Here is a 25,683-nt window from a genome sequence, read left to right on the forward strand (position 1 = left end):
GTGAGAGGCTGGCATGCAATGAAGGACACTGACTGTGTCGTGCCACAGTCAGCTCCACTGTGACCTCTGCTGAGCAGGCCCTGGGGAAAAGCTCAGGTGGTAGAATCCCTTGTCTTGGGAAAGGGAGGAATGGCCCCAGGAAATTTTGTGACACTTGACTTTCTTGCACAGTCTGAGAAGAGACTGGGGGCCTGAATGAAAGAAGGTGCAGGGATTAAGCAGGCATTTTTTTGTGATTAAATTTCTATACTCCATAGCACCCTGTAGAGTAGTGACCGCATCATAGAACATTACTTTATTCCCATTGGGTTAAATTAGACAGCATTTTGAAACCATTACAAACTGAAGGTGTGGAAGCCCAAATAAATGGTTTCTGGAAGAGCAGAGACATAGAGAGGTAGGTGTGTTTTATGGATTTGTGGAAGAAACTTACCTATCTGTAGCTTGTACTAGCCCAGTTTGTGATCTGTCAAATATATTCTAGGGGAATGATGATCAGGCAAAGTTTCAGGAGGCAGACAGGCTGCCACCTGAGTGACTGAAGTACTAACATGTGTCCTGTTATACTGTGTGCTTAAAAAGCAAGGCAGAGACACTAGTATACCTAGTAGTAGTACTACTACTACTACTAGTAGTAGTAGACACAATGTATACCTAAAGGTATACATTGAAATAGGTGATAAAATAGTTGAAAAAGCAAAGATAGGGTTTGTTTGTAGTAGCCTGTGACCATCTATTTCACTGCACCCTGTTGGGTGGAAGTTCAACTCCTTTGCAGGACAGTACCCACTCCAAACAGACCATCTGGGCTCAGGCAGATGGATCTGGAAGAAGGCTGCTCTAAACTTGTGTAGTTTCTGAAATCTTAGGAGGAGAAAGGTACGGTGCTCCTTGGATTTGTTATTAGAGTAGCCATTATTTATCCCAAAATCTTCCTTTTATTGATATAGTTTATTCATATCTGTATCTACATCCACATCTATATGTATATTTATATCCACATACATTCCTTCATTCTTCAATGACAGGCTCCTTCTCAGGCCTGTATCTCTGGTTATCCTCTCTTTGAAGAGTCCTCTTCTGACCCCTTCCTTTAAAAGGAATGCCCACTCTCCCTATTATGCTCGATCTCCACATTCTATTTCACCCAAAATACATCACAGTTACTAACTATATATTAATACTTGTTAACTTACATCTAATGTTTTCACTTTAGTAGGCTAAAACTTTTTGATGGCAGAACCCTTCTCTTGCATAATTAGAGGTTATTAGAGTACCTGATCTATAGTAGACACCTAATTAAAATGTGCTAAATTGTATACATTGAAAATACATGAATAGGGAAAAAATTTGTTCCAGTATTATTTCAATTGCCCTTGCTGTGTTTGACTCCTACCTAGCCCTCCTCCTTCTCCATTTCCTAACACTTTTTTTTTCTCTCCTGGCCCTTGGACTGGGGGCTGCAACCAGAATTGACTTTCTAGACACTGCCCCCATTTACAAAATCATCTACCCCATCTCTGAAAACTCTCATTCCTTTAGCATGCTTGTCTCAGCCAGGGGTTAGAAGGAAACCCCTGAATCTGAAGGAAGAAATTGACCACAAGCTGTGAGTGATTGAGAACCTCACTTAATGTGGTAAACCTCCAGAGGATGCCTACACATTATGAGGATGGTAAACTGGCAGTGTGACTAGGAAGCTTAAATAATTTTAGGCAGTTTATGTGAAAAAGACCTAGGGATTAAGTTTACTAAAAAACCAAATCTGAATGGTCTGAAAATGGAAAAAACTAACTCATTCTTCTAGTGCATTCTAATCTCACTTTTGTTATGCAGTTTTACATTACACATTACATTACAAAATGACTTCCATTTTCTATGACAGATTATGTGCTGGCTGATATCTTGAAGAATGTTGACAATAATCAGGATGATGAGGGTCTCCCAAATCATGCCAGTTGAGGAAGACATTAGGAGCTGGAAATATGTAGTTGACAACAGAAGGACTTAGGGAAGATAAGTAAACTTGCTTCATTCATTTGAAATGGATGAAGAATACCTATTGAACACATATTGAATGCTGGTACTAAGTTAGGTGCTGGGGAAATTAGTTATTAAAAAAAATAGTCCTGTTCACATAGAGCTTAGCTTCCATGTTAAGGAAATAGTAGAGGACTGCTGAGTAGAAAAATATAGACTTATGCTTTTCCTTTGAGATGCTTTTTGGTATAGCAGTTTCCATTATTGTTGCTATTTAGTTAATACTATCACAGTTCAAGGAGGTTGCAGATGAGACTGCATATGCACTGTGGACAGGAGTAGAGAGTTGCCCGTGTATTCTGTGATTCCTTGTTAGTCAAGGTCACAATGTTCACTTACGATGGCCAGGGAAATAAGCATAATAATTTTCATAAAAAGAAGTGCATAGGATCAGGTTTGGGAAAAAAGGAGTCATTTGATTTGGATTTCTTGAACCTTTTACAAAGGAAAGGGTAAACAGTTCTGTGGGCTTGGCATAGTGAATAAACAACTGATAGCTATTTTCTCTATATGGAATGTAAGTCACATAAAGTGGAAAGATAAAGGTAGCAGCATGAAACCTATAAAAGTAGAAATAGAGACGGTTGCAGGGGAAAGATTAACAAAGTGGACTGTAGCTTTAACTTTCCTATTTTTCCTTGAGTTGTGTGCCTCCAAGCAAGTGCATTTTCCTCTTTGGCATGGAAAAAATGCCAGCGAAAAAATGAGGGGTTGGGCTACTTTATCTTTAATGCAACTTTTGAGTCTTACATTTAAATGTTTTAGTCAGCATTACATATACTTTGTAAGGATGCTTGGTTAAGTATTTTGGACCATTAAGGTAACATTTTAGAAATAAAATTTTCATCTTCTCAGTGGATCAATGAGAATTATCACATACAATAAAAATACCACTCTTCTGATTCCTGAATGTGGCAGTAAGTCCAATAGTGAAAACTCTTTGAACAAGCACTTAGACATATTTTTGAACAACTCACATCTAATATTTTAAAACAAGTGTTCTCTCAAATAATAAATATTATTGCTGTTCATATACCTCTCTCCTGTTCTGTGAATGTCTTAAATCCATTTCAACAAAATTGCTGATTTCAGAGGCAATAGGGACATTATATTCTTGCTTGAGAAAAATCTGAGAAATAATATATTATCAGTCTGTCAATCATTTAATTAAAAATACTCCTTTTCATATAGCATCCCTCCTCTTATTAAATAGGAGGAGACTGGCTTAAACTTTCTGGCTTTTATGGGCTTTTAAAAACATGTGTCCATGATAGAATATAATTGGCCTATGTTATTTTAAAGGATGAACATATCTTTTCTAAAAGCTTTATGTATAGTACCTAGCAATTAAAGCCTAATAAATCTTAAGTAACAGAATAGCATGACTTTCCCATAATAGCAAATATATTAAAATTTTGATTTTCTATAAGTATAGCAGCATATGATAATTCATAAATATAAGTTTACCACACCTACATATTTTGAAGGCCAAGTAAAAATTAGTCTATCTATCCCTTTTGCTAATTCCAGAACTGACAGATGATATACTGATTCTGTTTTTTTTCAAAATAGCATCACAATGAGAACATAATTTTCACTAAATATTATTTTGTGAAATTCCTTAAGAGAGGAAATGGTAATTGTGTAAAGGTAGAAACAGAGAAAAAGTCTTAGATTTTGCATTATTTTTACTTTTATAATAGTTGCGTTTTGAAAAACTCTTATGTTTACTAATTTTATAAAGCATATTTTGGCATAAAAAAGTTAGAGAATTTTTAATGTATATTAATAATTTCATGAAATGTGCGCAGTACAAAACATTTGCCTACATTTATTGCCTATACTATGCACACGTATGCTGGGTCGTAAATAGAGGTGGACTCTGGGTTCAGACTTCCCGACTTGGGAGGCTGTTGTGCAATCCACCAGTGTCCTTGGGCTCTGTGCCTCAGTGTCCTCCTCCTTAGAACAAATATAACAATATCACAGTGGGTGAATATTAAGGATAAATAGTTAAATCCAGGTAAAGAGCATAAATGTGTGCTTGTAAAGTACTAAAATCTTAACCAGTGGTAGCTATTTTATTAACATCATCACTTAAACATTTTTATAGAAATAAATTAGAATCAATAACTTCTCCATTCAATCTTGAAGCCTCTCTACTAATACCATTTTTTTTCCTGCAATGCAACTTTTGGAGTTCTCACTGGGCTGAAGCCAATTTTCTAATTTCTTATATGAACATTTTGTTATTTACATATTTGCATATGCCAAACTGACTGCCTAAGTATTCTCTAAGAAAGTACCTTATCTTGGCCTTCATCTAATTAACTGATCTGCAGTAAGATTTCCATAATGAAGTTTAATTGTTTTCCTTCTACTTGTCACATATTCACACTGACATTCTTGCTGATACTCAGTTAATTCAGTTTCACATGTGGTTTTGGAGGTCATGTACCGTTATTAAACATTTATTGTATTTCTAGCATTTTTACAGTAGTTTAAATGTGACAGAAGGAAGAGATCTTTGTACCATTTATTGCTCGTTTTTGGAGATGAGATAACTGTCTATCCAAACAGTCATTAGACATCAGTATGCTGGGAGCTGAAGTGATGTTTCAGTTGGGACCTGTCCAGGCTGGCTCCCCAGGGAAGGTGGGCTTGCACGAAGGGTAGTGTCCAATGGAGGGGATAAGAACAGAAAGGGCATTTCATGGGGGGAATTATAGCATTAACTAAGATGAATATGGCAAAAGGTAAGACTTCAGGATGGTAAGAATCATGGCTTTGATGGAATGGGACAGTCCACGTTGGGAAATAGAGGAGGATAAGGATGCATAAATAAGAAGCTGATAAAGGACCTTTGTCCTTGAAACAATACATGATGAGAAAAGGGACTTCTTATAGATGCTTTGATTTGAGATTATTGCATGTTAGAAATATTTTGGGAAGAAAAATCTGCACAGCAATGAGCTGGGTAGCACGACAGTTAAACATAAGGGATCTAGAGTTAAAAGGTCTAGGTAAAACCTCCAATTCAGGTACTGGTTTCCTGACCTTAGATAAGTTACTTAATCTCTTTAAACCCAGTTTCCTCATCTCTTAAATGGTATCATAAAAGTAACTACCCCTTAAAGATACTGTGAACACTAAAGAGATTGTGTTTATCATAGTGTCTGTTACATAAGTGTGAAATAAATGCTATTATCATATAGCTATTAATGGGCATGAAAAAATGCTTAATTGAGAGTATTAATATGCAGGTGAAGTTTCTAGCAGGTCTTTGTAAATAAAATACTGTTTGTTGGATCTACCCAAAACTTGCTAGATATGTCCATTTCATGATCATTTGGACAGTCTTCTCCCCTGCTCTCATGGAAACAAACATGTTTTGGGCAGTACAGATCTTTTTGTGCCCACTTCATGATCTGAACTCATATGCTTTTTATACTATAAACCAGAGCCTTCCTCTGATATCTCTAGGACTACCACTTTTCCATCTGCGAAACTATAAAAGGAAGCAAGCCTAATAAGGAAGGGACTTCCTCAAAAACATTCCCACCAGACGGTAGTGGGTTGATCCCTATACTGCTCAATCAGTATGGCCAGGGCAGTGGCTTTCAGAATAAGCCACTGGGAACATCCACTTCACACAAAATATATATTAGTTATACCCAAATTTATTTTAGCAGATTTTGTAAGTCACATTGGAATATATGTTATGTGATCATACAGCTCTGTCGACAGCCTTTGGCATCTTTCTGAGAAACAGACAAAGTGAGTATCTACACTGTGTATGTGAAGGAGAAATTTCCGAAGAGAGATGGAAATGGACTACATGAAAGAAAGTTGTTACTTTTATCAAACATATTGTATCTCCCTCAAACATATTCCTTAAACACTCTTGATGGTCATTTAATAAATATAAACTGGTATGGTATATGATTTTTGAGATCTCCCTATAGATTAGAAGATATGTTACTAATAATCTATACAAAAATTATATCTGGAGAAATATACATGATGTCTTTGATCTTCCTGTCCATTAATTGATTAAATCACATTAAATTCAACTGATAGAGCTGTTGAAAACTTTGGAGGAGATGCAGAAGATGGGGCCTGAATAATTAAATGCTTAGGGAACAAAACCATGAGAAAATAAGTTTATTTAATTGGAAGGAGAAATATCTGCAGAAAACCTCATTAAAGTTTTTATGAAGTGTTTTTAATAAGATGTTATAAAATAAAAAGTGGTGAGCTATTTTTCTAGTCCCAGGGCAGCAATAGAAGAAATAGACTTTTATGGGTGATAAACCAGAACAATAATACTATACCTTTGATGCTTTTCAAAGAACTTATATATATATGGAAATATATAAGTTATATATATAATATACATAACATATATAAATATATATAAGATATATATATATAACTACAGGAATATATATATAATATTCACAGAAGCTTGTATAAGAGAAAATGGATGTTATATTATCTGCATGTTTCAAAGGAAGGCACAGACAGGTAAAATACTTTTTTGGAGTTATACAGAGAGTGCTATGTTCCCTTACTACCCCATTCACAGTGTTCTGCTTTTTTGGTCCTGTGCCTTCAGTTTGAGTCATAATGGACATAAAGATCTAACCTGTTACCAATGGGCAGTGCTCTATGTTCTAATGACACATCATTGAATGACATTATTTGTGGTTCTCCATGCCCATGCTGATGCTCACCTATAAAACTGGCATTCTGGGTTTTGATGTGATTAGTATTTACCTATTCTTCCTAAGTTTCACTATTTCTTTAGGTTACTACTGACCAGAGAGAGTAGAACTATGTCATTAACATGGGGAATTCAGCCTTTTGTTGAATGGTGGAGGTTATCATGGGTGTAGCATTATGTGTCTAGTTTATCTAACAATATTAGCTTGCTTACCTGTAAGTCAAGTCCAAGCATCTTGGCCTTCATTGGCTACTAAGTGCTGATGTAGTTGTGAGCCTCACCAGTTGTAGTGAATGCTGTGGTGTGCTGCCTGACTTCCCTGGGGTTTGGGGGGGTGTATGAAGGCCAGGTCCCCTTGACTCAATTCGAGAGACTATGAGCATATCTATTCCAGAGCTCCCTGTAAGGGCAGCTGAAGCCTCTGTTGCAACTGCTTTCCAATTCACCTTCTACCTCTACTCAAGAGTTGCTTTTCTCACTGCCTTCCAGATGTTGTTCCCAAGAGCACTCCCTAGTAAACTTCCTAGATGCAACTCTTTACTGTCTACTTTCAAGGAACCTGACCTAAGACACCAGTTATTAAGCCTCAGTGGATGAGAACCAATTTCCTTAACTGCAGGAATTGCAATTATAGAATTTCTTTCCTTAAATATCTTTAGGAATCCTTAGGGCTTCTTGGGTACAAGTATCTGACTTTGCTCATAGATGGTTTCTGTGCGTCGCCAATCTCAGACATTCCTTCTTCTTCTTCTAAGAATTCTCCACAGAGGCTATGCTAAGCTTGAACTGTATTTCCATAACTTTTTTTTCTGAGGTCTGTATACTAGAGGAGTTGAAATTCTTCTTTAGCACTGTCTTTGCCACTTTGGCTTATTGGCAAGAATGAGGGTCACTGCTGATACAATACGAGCAGGAGAATGCTCCTTTGCTTTTAAATTTTTTTTTAAAGATTTTATTTATTTATTTTTAGGGAGGGCAGTGGGTGGGGGGAGAGAGAGAGAGAGAGAGAGAGAGAGAGAGGGAGAGAAACATCAATGTGCGGTTGCTGGGGTTTATGGCCTGCAACCCAGGAATGTACCCTGGCTGGGAATCGAAATTGGGACACTTTGGTTCCCAGCCCGCGCTCAATCCACTGAGCTATGCCAGCCAGGGCTGCTCCTTTGCTTTTCATTCATTTGGGAGATTGAAAGAAATTTCAGGGCATTGTGGAGTTCATACCAGGCCATCACATATTGAAAATTCCTGTCCTCCAAATGGTGAGAGCTTTACCGAAGTGTCTAATAAGCTTCTATGTAAACATTTATGGTATTTGATACAGACTATCCTGCAATCTCCTCCTTTTTGTTTTTGTTAATATTTTGTCTGGAGTTCAGATGTTACTGGTAATTAGAATTAATTAAGCTATTACAAAGTTAAAAGTAGGAGGGACCAAGGATAGAATTCAGTATACACCATAAAGCAGAAATTTACTGTCTCATGATGCCATTAGAATATTATCTGAAGAAGTATTATAAGTCTTTATTTTATATTTATTGAATTCAAGCACTTTGGCTCAATACCAGTTTCTATCTATGAAGCCAGCTTTCAATTAAAAAATTTAGTAAATCCTTTGAAAAGTCTTAAACTATTCTTAAATGAATATGTGTTAGGTAAAACAGAGTTCACAGATGTCAAACTGTGAAACAATTCATCTCAATATACATCTTTTTATTCAGTGTATTGATGATATCACAGTTTGTTGATGATGAAGCTGGCATAGTTTCTTTTAGAAAGTTAGATGGCTGGCTATTTTTTAAAATAAAAAAGATTGTCTATATTTTGACTCCACCCTGCGAGAATTGTTCTAAATAGGTTAATCAAGATAAATATGTTGACAAGGAATGAGGCCTACCACTAAAAATGGGATTTAAAGAATTTTTACAGTAAAATATCTTTCCTGGTAGTAGTTTTAAGGCAGTAACCAAATATTCTTTAACCATGATGATAGATCCTAGTCAGGGAGTAGTAAGGGGCCTACAGAAGCAGGTTGGAAAATATGTAGAACATAAATCTACACCATTAAATCACTACTACTTCATTTAATAAACAAATAAGGCCTTGACATTTTCTCATAAATCTTATTTTTCAACATGTTTAATCCTTTTATTTAAATTCCCTGTGCAGCAAAGTGTTCTTTGGCTCTACCAATTATTGTTTTTTGGCTTAAATTCCTATATAGTCAGTTTACCCCTAAGCCTTCATTAGCTTCCTGTTACTTTTTTACATAATTTTGTCTTAAAGATGATAGAGTACACACATTTTAGAATTACAAAGAGATAAGGCTGTTAGGGATTAAAGTTCATGTTGCCATATTTTCTGCCACTACATAAGAATAATATAAACTTCCTCAATATTCCTTTCTGACAATTGTAGAAATCCATCCCTAATAATGAAGCATGAAAGAATGTGAAGCCTTCTGCAGCATATGTGACTAATTTTTGAAATAATTTCTCAGCTTTATTTTAATTTATTATGATGCTCTGCATTAGAAATTGTGTTTCATGATGGTTTGCTAAAGAACTAACCCTTGAACTTCATGTTCTCATCAGACCCAATTTCCATACAATTTCCTATGTGAGCCATGGTGTTATTCTGTATCATGCTGACTTTTGCTGATCCTTTTATATCTGTTGTCCCCTTGATAAATTCTTAATCTTTTTTCAAACTCCAGTTCACTTTCCACCCCGTGTTATAGCTGTACTTGACAACTGTTATCTTTCTTTCTTCTCAAAGAAAGAGTCTTCTCAAAGACTAGAGTCTTTGTGGTTGCTCTCAGGATTTGAGGGTTAACCAGTTCCCTGGTGTGTCTCAGCATCTCAACACACCAGAAGATGGCAAATTGTGGACCTGAGTCTTCACTTTTGTAACTTTGCTAAGTCATTAGATTTGGAAAAATTGATCTGAATTGCAGGTGAGAGGAACACACATGTGATTGCATAGGTAAATAATCACCTGAAAATTTTTAAAAATATCAAACTGGCTAGTTGAAGCCACTAACATATGATTCTGTGAATATACTGTGTGGTTTCTGGCTTACATTCAGATTATGATGCCTTTGCTCAGAAAGTTTCATATATTTCTGCATTAGTAAGCACCAAACTGATACTTAACTTCTTTGTTCCTTAAGATATATGCAAATTTGAAATACAACTATATATGTTAGCAGAAGACTCAATCCAATCATCCTAAACAACACTAAAATCATCAACTTCTATATTCACAGAAATTCTTTAAAATTTTTCTTAAGTTTAATATTTACTGTAAGAAATTTTCATTTTATAGTGGGTATTCACAACTGAATGCAAATAAACTATACTACAACTTGCTTCCAAGTTAGTATTGATGTATATTATATATGGACATGCTATGTGTGAATACTGTCTTATGTATGGATTAAGGAGCAAGAGAAATGTTTAGATTTATGTATTTACATGCATCTCAATTTAATAACAAAGTATTATACTGCATTTCCCATTTGAATCCTAGTTTTCCTGTATTTCCTCTAAGAAATACCAGATGGAAGAGGTGATGGAAACTATACAGAAATTAACATTGAAGTGATAGTTTGACCTTTTTAAGATGAAAAGCTTGCCAAACTTTCCATATTGACATGGCAGCATTTTATGAATAAATCTAATATCTTTTAGATTTAGCACAGTTCAAAAGTCACCATCTGTTTCAAGAAGTGAAGGTTCTCACTATGACACAGTTTCTTGGCTCTAAGACTAAATGCAGACAATCCATAGTGTATATACATTAACTATCAGGACTGTGAGAGTAACTTTTATAGATTTTAGAATATCAGAAACATGAACATTCTCAGTTCTCAAAATTACAGTTGATAATATATTATGGATACTCTTTCTTTTTACATAAACCTGAATAAGTCTCCTGTTCATTCTCTATATAGAGTTATAAGTCAATACCAGCTGGGCAGCAAGTTGTAATAACAAAGCATTTATGGGGGAAAATGGCAGAGCACTAGAATCTGATTTTGAGCAGAGTTTTCTGAAAGGCATTTGACAAATTAAATATGAATATTATAAGAAGCTATATTTTCTTTCTTTTTTATTTTTTATAATTTACTAGTAAATCTCTTCATTTGATATAGTCAAAATCAATCCTACTAAGAATCCTTTTCATTTCCCATTTTCTGAGTTTAATGTTGGTTTTGCATTATAATAAATTTTTAATCTACTTCCTTCATCAAACAACTGTAGGGAATAATAATAAGATCAAACAGGAGGTAACAATGAGTTCATTTACAAAACTCAGCAGCAGTTTTTATTAGTTTATTTTCTTTTCTTGGCCAGATATCTAAGAACATAATGTGACAAAAATAATTGCAATGGTTTTACTTGATGTTTGAATAGGGCTAGGCTTCTTGTGGCCCAGCTACTTAGAAACTTTTCTAGCTTTTGTCCAATTGGTATTAAACCCAGTGTGCATTTCTTGACACTGACCTGCTACCAAAATGTGGCTGATAGGGATGTATTCTGGCATGCAATTCTTGGCCAACATCCACTTGGCTTTGGCTACCCTAAGAGCTTATTAACCAAAATTAATGACTAGATATTAGAGTGTACCTTAGATTCATACATGGGTAACTTTATATCTCAAGATGAATCTTTGAGGAAATGTTGTTAGGTGTTTGGGATGGTGGAATACAGTGAAGGCAGAATAGGCTATGTGGCTTTTAAACATGCAGACAACACAGTAAATAACCTAGGGAAAAGAGTATAGGACTTCTTTAGAGAACAAAATAATAGATAAAGAGACAGTTTTTGTATAGGAAAGACACAAAAGGTGCCAGAAAAATTTAAACTTCAGAAACTTTAAAAACTATATATATTGTGTGACAATTTTTCTGAACTTTGCTGAAGGAGAATAACCTTGGTGAAAACCAAGGCTCTCTCTCTGTGATCCCTTTCAAATTTTTTTTAAATGAAAGACAAACTGTGCATGAGTATGAATTACAATGTATCTATAGAACTGTGATCTCTGCTCCATTTCATTTAAGAAGAACTTCTACCTTGATACTGAATTGACCTCAATTACTACAAGTGGTTTATTCAAGTTTGTTCTACTTCTGTTATCTACCCTACAGATATAAAGCAGATTTAGTATGAGGACATACTGACATGTTTATTCTCTGGGGCTAATAACAAAATAAAATTCAAAGCCATCTTCTACATGTTTACCTTAGAAGTCATTCCACTGATTTTTGAAAATAAGTCCTTACCAATCTGTCTATGGTATTTTATTAAGAACACTTAAATATAAGAAAAACTCCATCAATATTCATATAATTAAAAATAACCAAATTCACATGCTTTTCAGGGAGAAATTTATTATGGATTTGCATAGAAAAAACCTTGTTCATGAGAATTAGAATGCTAGGATGAGCTGTAATACAAGACCCACCCTTTTTATGTTAAATTATGCCTGGTGAAGGAAATCTTAAATGTAAAACTAGAAATCATCAAAATCCTGTAAGAAAACATAGGCTGTAAAATCTTGAGCATTTCTCGTAGCAATATTTTTTCTTTTCTTTAATTGAATTTATTGTGATGACATTGATTTATCCTCCCTTTACTCTCTTCTACCTTCTTCCATCCTCCCTTTCCTCTGGTAATCAATATACTGTTGTATTTTTTTCTGATATATCTCCTTAGGCAAGGGAAACAAAAGAAAGAGTAAACAAATGGGATTACATCAAACTAAATAGTTTTTGCATAGTAAGGGAAAGTATCAATAAATAAAGGCACAACCCACTGAATGAAAGAACGTATTTGCCAATGATACATTTGATAAGGAGTTAACACTCAAAATTGGTAAAGAACTCAAACAACTCAACACCAAAAACCAAACTATTTAATTAAAAAATGAGCAAAGGATCTGAATAGACACTTCTCCAAGGGAGACATACATATGACTAATAGACATATGAAAAGATGCTCAGTGTAACTAATCATCAGAGAAATATATATTAAAACCACAATGAGATTATCATCTCACACAAGTCAGAATGACTATCATCAATAAATCTTCAAATGACCAGTGTCGGAAAGTTTGTGGAGAAAAGGAGTACTTGTCCTAGTATACTGTTGGTGGGAATGCAGACTGGTGCGGCCACTGTAGAAAACAGTATGGATTTTCCTCAAAAAATTAAAAATGAAACCACCTTATGACTCAGTGATACTACTTCTGGGAATATATCCAGAGAAAGTCAAAACACTGATTCAAAAGAATACATGCCCCTACATTCACTGCAGTGATACTTACAACAGCCAAGATCTGGAAGCAGCCCAAGTGTCCATCAGTAGATGAGTGGGTAAAAAAGCTGTGGTACATTTACACAATGGAATACTATTTAGCTGTAAAATGAAGGAAATCTTACCTTTTGTGAGAGTGTGGATGAACTTAAAGGGTATTATGCTAAGCGAAATATATAGACAAAGACAAATACTACACAAATTCACTTCTATGTGGAAGCTAATGAACAATATAAACAAAATAGGAACAGACTCATAGATACAGAGAACAGACTGACAGCTGTCAGAGGGAGAGGGGTTGGGGGCTGGGTGAAATAGGTGAAGGGATTAAGAAAAAAATCATCAAAAATTTACTACATAAATTTAAATAATTTATATTTATTATATGAGTTTAAGTGCTGTATATAACAGTAATATACCATGTGTAATATAGGTGTAGGGTCAGCCTTTAATACAACCTATTGTCACTTTGAGGTCTTACAGGATATTGCCTCGAAGGTAAGGCAGATTTTCATTTTTGCATCAGTAGAGATACCTGTATTTTTACTTTCTAAATTTTAGATAAAATTAACTGAAAGACTTGGAATGTCTTTGGTTTTCAGTTTTACTAAAAGTATTTATTTTTTTTACAAGATGATTTCAACTTCAGGCTACCTAAGGATCTGAGTGGTTTATTTGAGGACTGTCCCATTTGGTTATTATTACTTAAAGGCAAAAAATAAAATCATTTAAAGAAAGTTTGTCCAAAAATAAAAATGATGTTGTATTCAATCAGATGTGCCATTGCTCATATGAAATGATTATATTATTTAGAATTATGGTATTATCAGCAGAAATAGCTTTTAAATTGGTGTCCATGTTATTCAACTTCTCATTTGCCTCTTTTTGGTAGGGTGGTGGGGGCAGCAGGGGGGATCAACTGCTAACCTTGTAAGAGAGATAATCTGAAATTTTGCTTTGTCCATATAGATCTTAGTGTTCCAAAATGGTGTGTCTAATTTATGAATTATAATTTTCTACCTTAGGGTAATTTCATTGCCTTCTTGTCATAATCAACTGAATTACTCAGCCTAGATACCTTCATCCCTTGTTTGCAGACATTTACTGAAGGAGCAGCTTCCCCTCTGACATCCTGGCTCAGTGCATTAAAAATGAGTAAGATACTGTCCTTGCCTTTATAAGGCATATAAGGCACTTCTACTTTCTGATTGGTGTCAATTTCTTCGATTTCATTTTTAGACTGATGCGGACCCTGGAAAATTTTATTTGATTTCTATAACATTCATAGGTTAGCCAAGACTCCTGCTGATCAGACTCACTTCTCTAATTGTCATATAACATATAAGCTCAGACCCAAAATATTATTTTTAACTGAGATAGAGTGACTTTAGAGACCATTATCACTAGATTGCTATACTGATGAAGAAGTTTCAATTCTTGGCCGCTCTGTGAAAATTTCATTCAGTAATGCCCTTGGGGTGTGACCGCTGCATGTAGCCATTTCTCTCTTCTGCAATTTCCTTATTTTGAAGCATGAATTAATTTTAAGACTGCCTTCCAAAAGTTTGTATGTTCCAGAAAGATATTTCCATTTAATATTAATTTTTTTCTATTGGATTTCCTTTTTCTGTGCAGAGTCATGCCCCCAACTCCCTACCAATTCCTAACAGCTGTACCCTTTTCACTCAAAAGATATTTTGTTAAACAATTGAACTCCATTTTAACTTCAGTTGAACAACCTGACTTTATTTGCTCCATGGTATTTTCAAAGAAATTGATTCCTTTTGTGTACAATTTGATTATATCAAATTACATCTTAATTTAATTTGTAGTTTGCTCCACTACCTTGCAGAACATTTGGCTTGTCTAAAACATGTACTGAAATGAGACATATGGTCTGGGCCAAATGGTCCTTAGTTCAAATAGCCCCAAACATTTATGTATACTTGTGGTTTACAGGAGTAACACATACAAAATACTATCATGTTTTATTGGCCCAATAATTTTGCTGTTGCCGTACTGCCAATAATAACCCTCCTTGCCTCAGCAGCCTCGCTGGTAATGGCACATGGTTCAGACAGATGGGTTGGGGTTAGAATCTTGCAGAGAATGGGAGTTATATTAACTGTGCATGTCCTGGATAGAATCAACTTTCAAGGACATTTTGGAATGGACCAAATATCTTTGTGGATATTTTGGACAGGACAAAATGTCCACTAGTTCTCTACAAAACTGAAAAAAATAAGATTAGCAAAATAATTTTCAGATGAACCTTTTTGTCTTTCTGTATTTGGGTGACTGTTATATACATAAATAACATTTAAAAAATAAGGCTGAGCACTAGAGTTCAAAGAAATACTGTGGGGCACTTACCGTATGGTGACAGGGATGAATGCATTTGTGTTAATGGTATAATCGGCAGAAAGAGTCAAGCTATTTTGGGAACTTCCACATCCATATTTAAGAGTGGGCCTTCCTTCCACAAGAAATAAATGAAGAAACTGCTGTCCAAAATTCTTCTCACTACCTTTAAGAAGAAAATTACAGAACATTAGAGAGAAACTTAGATGTGCTGTATTCAATAACAATCTTTCATTTAACACACAATTTTTGCCCTCAAGGAATATGTAACCGTCCTATGTTAGAAAGGCACAATAATTTCCACAGGCTGAAAACAGCATGATGTTAACAGCATTAATTTGATATGAGATTAACGTCTCACTCTGTTTACTAATAGAGAGATGACCATAACTATTTTGAGTACCATTTTCTTATATATTATAATGGGATAATCAGAACAACTAATTTTTAGAACTACTGTGATAATTAAATAAAATAATAAATGAAAAGTACCTGGTATATACTGAATATTGACATATAGTGTGACTTATTATTAATATTTTAATTTTAATATCTTTCATAAAAATAAATGATAAATTATAAAGAAAAAAGAGAAACATTCTCCCTTCCTCCAGCCCATTCTTCATCTCACTTTGATGCATTCTCTTCTATTGTGTATTTATCCACATAAAAATATTTTTATAGTATGATTTTATTTTTAAAAATAATGTAAGAAATAGTTTTATTCACCTTTCTCTTTTTATTTAACAATACATTTTAGACATCTTCCCATGTAAGTATGTAGATTTCTTTTAAAAACACTCTTAATTAGAATTTAACTCATACAGAAATATCACATAATTTAAGCATTTAGCTCAGTGAATTATCAGAAAGTGAATCTGGTCATGCAAACACTATCAATTTAAGAAAAAAGAATATTATTACATTATCAGAAATCCTATCAATCACTACTTGTTTCTTTCCTCCACCAAAAGTAACCACAGTCCTGATGTTTAGCAGCTAGGACTACTTTTGCTTGATTGTAGTCTTCGTATTAGTGGATCATACTGTATATACTCTTTTGTGTCTATGTGCTTTTGCACATTATGTTTGAGAGATCACATTCATGCTAGAGTTTATTAATTTCCATTGCTTTAATATTCTATTAAATAACAGTTATTCCCTTTTTCTATAAATAGACATTCCCCTCCCAGTTTTTGGCTACTATGAATAAGGCTGCTATGACAATCTCATATGTGTCTCATGTGTTGAAGTGCATGTGCTTCTGTTATGTGTATAACTAGGAGATCAATTGCTCTGTGAGTTTATGATTAATTTAGCAGCTATTGCCAGTTTTCCAAAATGAAACTTCAACTTAATATCTTACCGGCAGTATATGTAAGAGTTACAGCTGATCCATATTTTTTACCATCACTTGACACGGTCAAATTGTAGATTTAACTATTCTGTTTATTTTGTAGCTTTTGTTTTCTTCATATTAGGGAAGTTGAACATAATTTCATGTTTAGTGGCTATTTTGACATCCTCTTTTGTGAAGTGTCAGTTTGTATTTCTTGTTCATATTCCTATTTGGTTATTTTTTCTGTTGTTGATTATACAGACATCAATGTATATGTCATATTTATATCTATATGTATGCCTATAGGATACATGCTCTTTGTAAACCATATGCATAGAAAATACCTTCTCCAATTCTGGGGACTGTCTTGTCAATCTCATCAGGGTCAGTTTTGATGAACATACATTGTTAATTTTAGTGTAGGTCAATTTATCAGTTGTTTTCTTTGTGATAAATTGAGTACTTTTTATGTCATCCATTGGATAAAACTGTATTAAAGATTTAATGGTAAAATATGAGTAGCAAAGAACACCATAAAAATGATTGAAAACCACTCTTCCGAGATCTCCTAAATGTCCTTTGCTAGAGCCCATTTAACCCACCCAGGGCTTTATCACACTTCTGAGGACGTCAGCTGTACAATAGCCCAATTAGCACAATGCCTGGCAGCAGGAAATGCGGCTTCACCCCATGTGCCTCTCCTGAGATCCATTAGCAGTTTTTTTTTTTTTTTTTGACATCTACTCTTTAGTGTTTCCCTTTACTTCTCCCATGACTTCCTATCCAGGCTGTTTTTCTCTGAATTTGAGATTTTAATTAAGAACTCTTATTACTATTTTTGACTTTTTTTTTAAAACTGGGAGAGGGCATTGAGGGCAACGGGAGCACATTAAGAAACACAAAACTTTGTACCAGCATCTTCTGTTTTCTCTCCTGGGATACAATAAAGGTTCTATCCTAAAAGGGCACAGACTTGTTTTTCATTCTTGAATTATTGTCTAGTTCTCCATCCTTATCCTCTTGGGAGACAAAAGAGTGGTTCATTTTGTTATGCACTAATGGGACAGTCTGTTATCCTGCTCCAACCCACTATTTTTATTCAAAAGTTCCTAATACTTAATATTTTAATAATTTCTTTATGTTACCATTTCAGACTCATATTTTTAATAGAAGACTTAGAAATACAATACACAAGGTAGAGTAGAACAGAGCTGAATATTTAGTGCAAGCTATTATGCCATATGTACAAGATTTGTTTTCTAAAGCTTCAAGAACTGAGTTTGAAAAATTGATTATACACATTAAACAAGGTGTATACACTACCATTCAGGAATGAATTATTTTTAAAGGAAGATTAACCACTAAAATCAATGATAGGGATGAATATTCTTCCTATTATCAACCATGGCTACCCTGCAATATAGTACTTGATAAGGCTGCTTTGATAAAGGTAATGGAACCGAGAATGAAAAACAACTAAGCTTAGTTCTCTCTGTAGTCTGCTCTGTAGTAACAGGTTTTGACTCATCACAGTATTTATTATATTAATAAGTTATTTTTTGTTTTGTAAAGGAATGCAAAGTATTTTGCTGATAACATGTGGCAGTAGGCATGGAGATAGAAGACCTGTGGCTACTGATGTACTTACATGATTTAATAGTAAACAATTCACTTCAGGGAATATAGGTCAGAATTGTTTGATTGACTTTTTCACTTTTTAATCAATTGACTTTGTATTACAAAACTTAGATTATGTAATAGGAGGGAAGTTATGAATAAACATTCAGGAGGAATTCTTTGTTTTTCACAAATAGTACTAAAGGCCATATATTTTCAAACATAATTATGGTAAAATTATTTGATTTTAGAATTGAAAAATTAGTGCAATATTAAAATAAAAAGAATATAAAATTTCCAAAATAGAAGTACTGAAGAATATTACAAGCAATGACTACTGTTAGAAGGATGTATATTTTTATATTAAGCTCTATAGGTTCCATATGCCACATTAACTTTAGTTCAACCCAAAGACATCAAACAAATGTTGATATCTCTCTCTCTAACATATACAGAGTGGGGCAAAAGTAGGTTTACTCACAACTGTAGACCTACTTTTGCCCCACCCTATATATTTTCAAATGTATAAGATTATATGTATGCACACACATATACACATATATGTGTATGTATGTATATATGTATACACACATACATGCACACAAATGTGAGCAAGAAGCAGTGTCTTTTTCCTTATAATATTGCAATTTGTACTACCTTTGGACAGGACTTGAAAGCTTTAGAAGAGCTCATTATTAAACCATTGAAGAAAGTCATTCTGTTGCTTCACTGAAAAGATACTTGATGATGCATTAGTCAAGAAGTGTGATCTTATTCTTTTTTGAGATAATTCTTCATGTTTTTAGGCTGTGTAGTAATCTTTTATTTTTAAAAAATATATTTTATTGATTATGCCGTTACAGTTGTCCCAGTTTTCCCCCGTTTGCCCGCCTCTGCCTGGTACCTCCTTCCCACCAGCCTTAGTTCATGCCCATGGGTTGTGCATATAAGTTCTTTAGCTTCTCCATTTCCTATACAATTCTAGGCATTTCCTTGTCTATCTTATAATTTTTTTTCAATAAATCAGTATGTTGTGAGTTTTCTGAATATTTATACAGAAAATATTTTGAAACTGTAAAATTTATACTTCTCAAGTTTTATTTATCCTAATAAAATCATTGATTGTATCTCTTGATTTAAAATTTATTAACTTTAAAAATGCTGCTTAGAATAATAATCAGTAATAATTACTTGCAAAACAGTGTACTCTAGTTTCTAAATATCATAGCTTTTTAGGAAGAAAATATCATAATTTTGAGTCTGAAATTTATATATAGTATATTTATACAGGCTGGGATAAAAGTAGGTTTATAGTTGTGAGTATGTGAAACACAGAGTTTTTTCTTTTATTATTTATTAATCATTGTATTATTTTCTATATGAACAACTGTAAACCTACTTTTGCCCCATCCTGTATATAATATAAATTATTAGTCTCACAAGAAAGAAATAATAATAAAATAATCCAGATAAGAGGGCAAGAATGATATCCTAGTCAACTTTTTAAAAATTTTGGTTCACTTGGGTATTGCATTGGGTTGTATGTCAGACATTTTGTAAGCATACATACTTCTCACTTCATTGAAGATAGAGTGTTTATGATTGATATGGCTATATGGTTTACTATGTCCATTAGAAATGGGTGTTTTCTCCATTTGAATTATTACAATGATTGCTCCCAAACATTAATGACAATTTGATTTGCGATCATGTATAAATAAACATTCAGAAGAGATTCGTCAGTTGGTCATCCGTTTGAGTTAAAATGAAGTTCAATATCATTCCTTATAATATGGATAGTGATTAATACAAATAATATATTTATTAAATCATGCATGTAGATGGCCAAATTTGTAAATTTCTATAAAGTAACATGGACCTCTACCACCTTTCATAAAAGAAATAATACCATATATTTTTATGGCACTTTGTATTTTTCAAAATACTTTTATATATATTTTTTCAAATCTTGTGAACTGAGTAATAAAAATTACATTTGCAATATTTATAGTCAAACTAAAGCATAGAAAGGTTAATTGATTTACTCATGTTGTACAGTTAGCTCACATTGACTTAGGTTCAAGTCTACCCTGGGTCACCTACTGACATTTCGAGGTGCCTATGGCAGCAGATGGATGATCTCTTCGTTCCTGGTGTCACCTTTGTGGTAAATGGTAAAGACTGCTCTCTGAGCCTGCACTGAGTTCCCTACTGAACACACATGCTTTTGCTGCAGCTTTAGAACTCCTCTCTCCAGGCTCTCCTTAAAGGGTAGTGTTCGTAAAGAGAAGCAGTAACCCCAGTAGCAACCTTAGCAGCAGCTGCATGTGGTTAAAAGACACCTTAGAGTAACAGTGAGGTGGTTAAGGTGAGCTAGTCAGTCTGGGGAAAGATGGCAAGCAGAGGGGCTCTAAGGAGACCTGAAGGATCCTGGCAACAGTCTACCCACGATCATGCTGCTGCACAATGTCTTCTGGGCCAGTTTCTAAAATTGATAGACAGCATATTTTAATTTTTTTCTAGGTTGTTAATTTTGTTTAGCTAGTTTTAAAAAATCTGTAATACAAGACTCTTAGAGGCAATTAATCCTCTTCATTTGGATGAAATAGATAAAATGAAAATAAAAAAAAATTGTACTATCATACTACTGTCACATTCATGAATCCAGCGTTTTTTATAGTCTAATTATTTTTTCCCTAAATGGATATGTCTATCAAATGGGTAACACTAATGACACATTTTAGCAAATATATACCATCCAAAGCCTTTAATTCCCAGATGTCCCTACCAGGCAAGTTATAAGGGAGGAGAGATTAAGGCATTATCTGAATAAGATTTTTAGTATTTACTTCATGTTGCCATGTGACAAACACTGTTTTAAGCACATTGAATGTGTTAACTGTCTCAGTCATATAACAACTCTGATATCTTTGGTATCATCATTATTAATATTATTCCACTTTGCAGAAACTGAGGCACAGAGACACTAAGTAACTTGTCCAAAAGGCGGAGTTGGGTAGTCTAGCTTGGGTAGTTTTCTTAATCACTGGATTATACTCTTCTTGAGATGGTCATGGCAGAAATCTCAATCCTTGACTGAGTTCATTTGTTTTTATACCTACCTCTGCCCACTAGAAGCAAGTTTGTTCCTCATTAGGTCATTCTCTGTTGTAGTGACATCAGAAGCTCAGAAACAGAGTTGTGTCTCCCACTGACTTTTTTCTTCATAAATGTCAGTCATAGCAATGGTGTCTAATTATTCTTAACATGACTGTTCTAGTTCAAGAGAAGTTTAATGAATTAGCATTCTAAGTCAAGGGTTGGCAAATCATGGCCTATAGGCCAAATTCTGCTATTGTCTGGTTTTGTAAGTAAAGTTTTTTGAAACACAGTCATATTTAATTTATTTACTTTTGTCTATGGCTCTTCTCATGCTGTATTTGGCAGAGTTGAACCATTGTGGCAGAGACTGTATGACCTGCAAAATTATTATTATTATTTTTTAAGATTTTATTTATTTATTTTTAGAGAGGGAAGGGAGGGAAATAGAGAGAGAGAGACATCAATGTGCGGTTGCTGGGGGTTATGGCCTGCAACCCAGGCATGTACTCTGGCTGGGAATCGAACCTGTGACACTTTGGTTCGCAGCCCACGCTCAATCCACTGAGCTACGCCAGCCAGGGCTGCAAAATTATTGACTCTCTGGCCATTACAGAAAAAAATTTGCCAACACCCTGTTCTGCTCCTGATCAAGTAGACCCAAGGAAAAATTATCTTTGATATACACTACATTTTGACTCGACTCTTGAAATCTTACCCCTTTTTCCAACTTATCAGAGGAAGAAAGTGTAACAATGTTTAACAGAATCATTTCCTAAAATAAAATCTCAGTACCTACCAATTTTTCATCACAACCATCAAAACTGAGTACCTCATAAACAGAACTTCAAGAACTATTCAAGTGCTTACTTTATGCAAGGCAAGAGTGGGGTATTGAGGAGGTTGGTGGAGTACAGATGTGAAACACAGGTCTAGGTTATGAGGTGACCTCTATTTAGTGAAGACATATAAGAACAGATTCCTAGTGTAAGGAATCTCTTCTCAGCCCAGTTCTTAACTGGTACTCTTATTTTAAGACTTATCATGATCAGCTTTTGCATAGAAGGATGTTCATAGTATCTCTCTGCTAAATGGTGAGAAAACAGGATATATACCATTTCTTATTCATCTTGTATCACCCACTGTGCCTAGTGGAGTGTGGTGTACTTTCTAGGCACTCAGTTAAATTTTGTTGAATTAGACTTTTGCCGTCATAAAAAAAGATAAGACAAAAAGCAATCTCTACATGCCTAATGAATGGCAATGTATGAATTCATCATCCATGTTTTCAATCCCACTTCCTTCCATATTCACCTGGTTCACGCTCCCTTGGGTGCTAGTAAGAAGGGACAAAGATACCCTCCAATTTTGTGGTGTGCATTGCAAAATTGATTAAGCAACTGAGCAAACTTTTAAAAAATTTCATTGTTCAATTAAAGTTTATATGCAATATGATTTTGTATTAGTTTTAGGTGGGCACTATAGTTTAGACAGTGTGGTTAGACAATCATATACTTTACTAAGTGATCCCCCAATAACTCTAGTACCCAGCTGGCACCATTCATAGTTATTACAATATTATTGGCTATATTCTCTATGCCATACTTTACATCCTCTTGACTATTCTATAACTACCAATTAGTAATTCTCAATCCCTTCACCTTTTCCACCAAGCCCACAAGGCTCCTCCCCTCTGTAAACCATCAGTCTGTTCTCTGTATATATGAGTCTGTTTCAATTTTGTTTGTTTATCTTGTTTTTTAGATTCCACATATCAGTGGCAATATGTGGTATTTGCCTTTCTCTGACTTATTTCACTTAACATTAATACCCTTACTATTTGTGACAGCAAACATTTTTCTATAAGAAAAGATGCTTTTTGATATGACATCAGGAAATACCATGAGATTTCATTGACCTTGGCATAAGTAGCTAACGAAGATATTGTGTATTCTGCTGAGAATCATTTTACAGAGACAAGCAGATGTTTGATTTTTTAGATTTAATTTGTTTTCTTCAGCAATATCAGAAATCTCTCCTTTTAGCTCTAACTAAATGCACAAAAAGGGAGGGCCCATTAATCCTATTTGTTCTGTCTATTCCTACCTGGAATAAATACCTAAAACTAGTCCTTCTTTTACCTGTTTCTTAAATACAAACATTAAATAATATAAAGACTGCTTCTGAATCCCATTCTCCCACTGGAGTTGCTCATGTAATTTGCCTCCTGTAACTTGGTCAGATGTTTGCTCCTAATTCTCAAAGATCACATACTTCCAAAGGCATGCTTATTTCTTTTCAAAGAAGCAGCATAGAATGGATTCAACTGCATAGTAATATATCCCATGACGAAACCTCCTGATTGATACTGCTTGTTGAAGAGAGCTCATTTTCTGAAAGTGCACCTAAAGAGTTTTGTGTGGTCTCATCCCTTCTCCTGTGACCTATTAGTAGCTCCTTTGACTGAGTTCCAGAATTCCATATTGGTTCAGTTGCAAATTCAAAAAGCTTGCTTTTCATCCTGACTGCTGTTCTCAGAGCTCTCTCTCTCCCACAGAGTGTTCTTTTTTAAACTATCCTTTCTAAGGATTTTTATTATAACCCATAAGGATTCAAGTTTTATGTTCCTTTTGTTCCTTTTCAACATCAATTAGTTGGTGAGGCAAACTGAGAAAAGATAAATCTACGGTTTTGAACTAGGAATATAATTCAGACCTGACATTGGCTTGCAACCTGGTATTCTCTATCCTTTTCCCTTTAATATTGATGATACAAAATACCAATGTTCAATAAGTGTTTGTAGAATGGAATTGAGTTTTTATTGAAATGTTCCAAATAGAAAAAAAATGTCAAAACTATAAAACAAATAAAACAGACCAAAAAAAACCCAGATAAAATCAACCTCTAGACTCTAAAGTGAAACATCTGTTTTAATTTCCTTACTACTTTTAATTGCTCCTACACAAAACAGGAAAGAAATTAGCCCTTAAGTCAAGTTAAGGGATACCTTTTATAAAATATGGGTGTCTAACTGAATCACAAAAACCTTTGTGTTCATCTGTAGTGAGGCTTCTATGAGTTTGACAAAATCTAAAAAAGCAGCAACCTCATGAAACAGGCAACTGATGTATTCCCTCAGTAGGACTGAATAACCATTTTACAAATGAACAAAAAGAATGCTTTACAGACAAAAATATTTTCTCCATTCAGAGGCTATGAAATTCCAATGACTAAACAGGCTTGATGTATCCAGTGCTGTGATAACAATAATTATATAAGACAAGGACAGAGTTAGGGAATCATACAATGGCACTGCTTTCTTACCGATAATTTCTAGTTTAATGTTTTTGGTAGATCAGTGAATATGAAAGGCAAAAATAATCCTATGACACTAACATCATCTTGGGTTTTTATTGGTTTATATGAAAGAACCAATGCAAGCAGGAGATATGTATCTAAGCTGGGCATGTATTTCCATAGCCTTCAGAAAGAGAGCACACTGAGTGGTGCTATGGCCGTGAGCCAGAAGCAAGGACCCAGAGGAGGAGGATTCCCAGAAGTCGGCTGCTTCTTTGGTCAAGAGCTGTTTTTACTTAGTAAAAACACACTTTCCACAAGGAAACACCTTTCCAATTCTATATGACTTAAAAGATTGCAGAGCTAGAAAATAATCTTGTTTTGTGGCTTTAAATTATGTTTGTGTTTTTTGTTCTGTGTGGTTTTGTTTGTTCCCCTGCAATGCACCATTAACTCTAAATTTCATGGTCGTCTACAACCATTTAAGTTTTGAATATAAACACAAATTTCCCTCTTTTAAACTTCTTTTTTGTCTTTTAACATAAATAAGCCAGACATTCTAAAGCCATCATTTAAACATGGGTGCTTACATTCCTTAGAAATAAATAATGCTGGCCTAGTTCTGACAAGTTAGTTTCTTTCTGAAATATAACATAAATTCTCAGTTTTAACGTAATGTTCAAAACTTCTGATTGTACCCAGTTTCCAAAAAAAAATGCTTCCTTTTAGGCATTTTATTCAAAGTCAAACAATAAAGAGGTTTTAATTTTGTTTAGAAAGAAAGAATAGAGTAATGAATCAATTTCGCAAATACTTTAAAAGAGAAGAGAAAATGATCTAGGGAATAATGAGTTGCCCTGCAGTAGATAATCTATCCAAGAAAACATTAC

The 25,683-nt window shown here is 34.3% G+C and overlaps 1 protein-coding gene across 1 annotated transcript in view; it reads right to left on the bottom strand.

The window, feature by feature from the left end:
* LOC118500231 (protein eyes shut homolog) overlaps window positions 1-25,683 on the bottom strand; it is a 271,851-nt gene that overhangs the window by 245,335 nt on the left and 833 nt on the right. The window contains exon 2 of the mRNA XM_036024309.1: window positions 15,454-15,607. The gene's annotated coding sequence lies outside the window, so the exon portion shown is untranslated. The remainder of the gene's footprint in view (window positions 1-15,453; window positions 15,608-25,683) is intronic.

The sequence above is a fragment of the Phyllostomus discolor genome, chromosome 4 (genome assembly GCF_004126475.2).
Source record: "Phyllostomus discolor isolate MPI-MPIP mPhyDis1 chromosome 4, mPhyDis1.pri.v3, whole genome shotgun sequence".
Lineage (NCBI taxonomy): Eukaryota > Metazoa > Chordata > Mammalia > Chiroptera > Phyllostomidae > Phyllostomus > Phyllostomus discolor.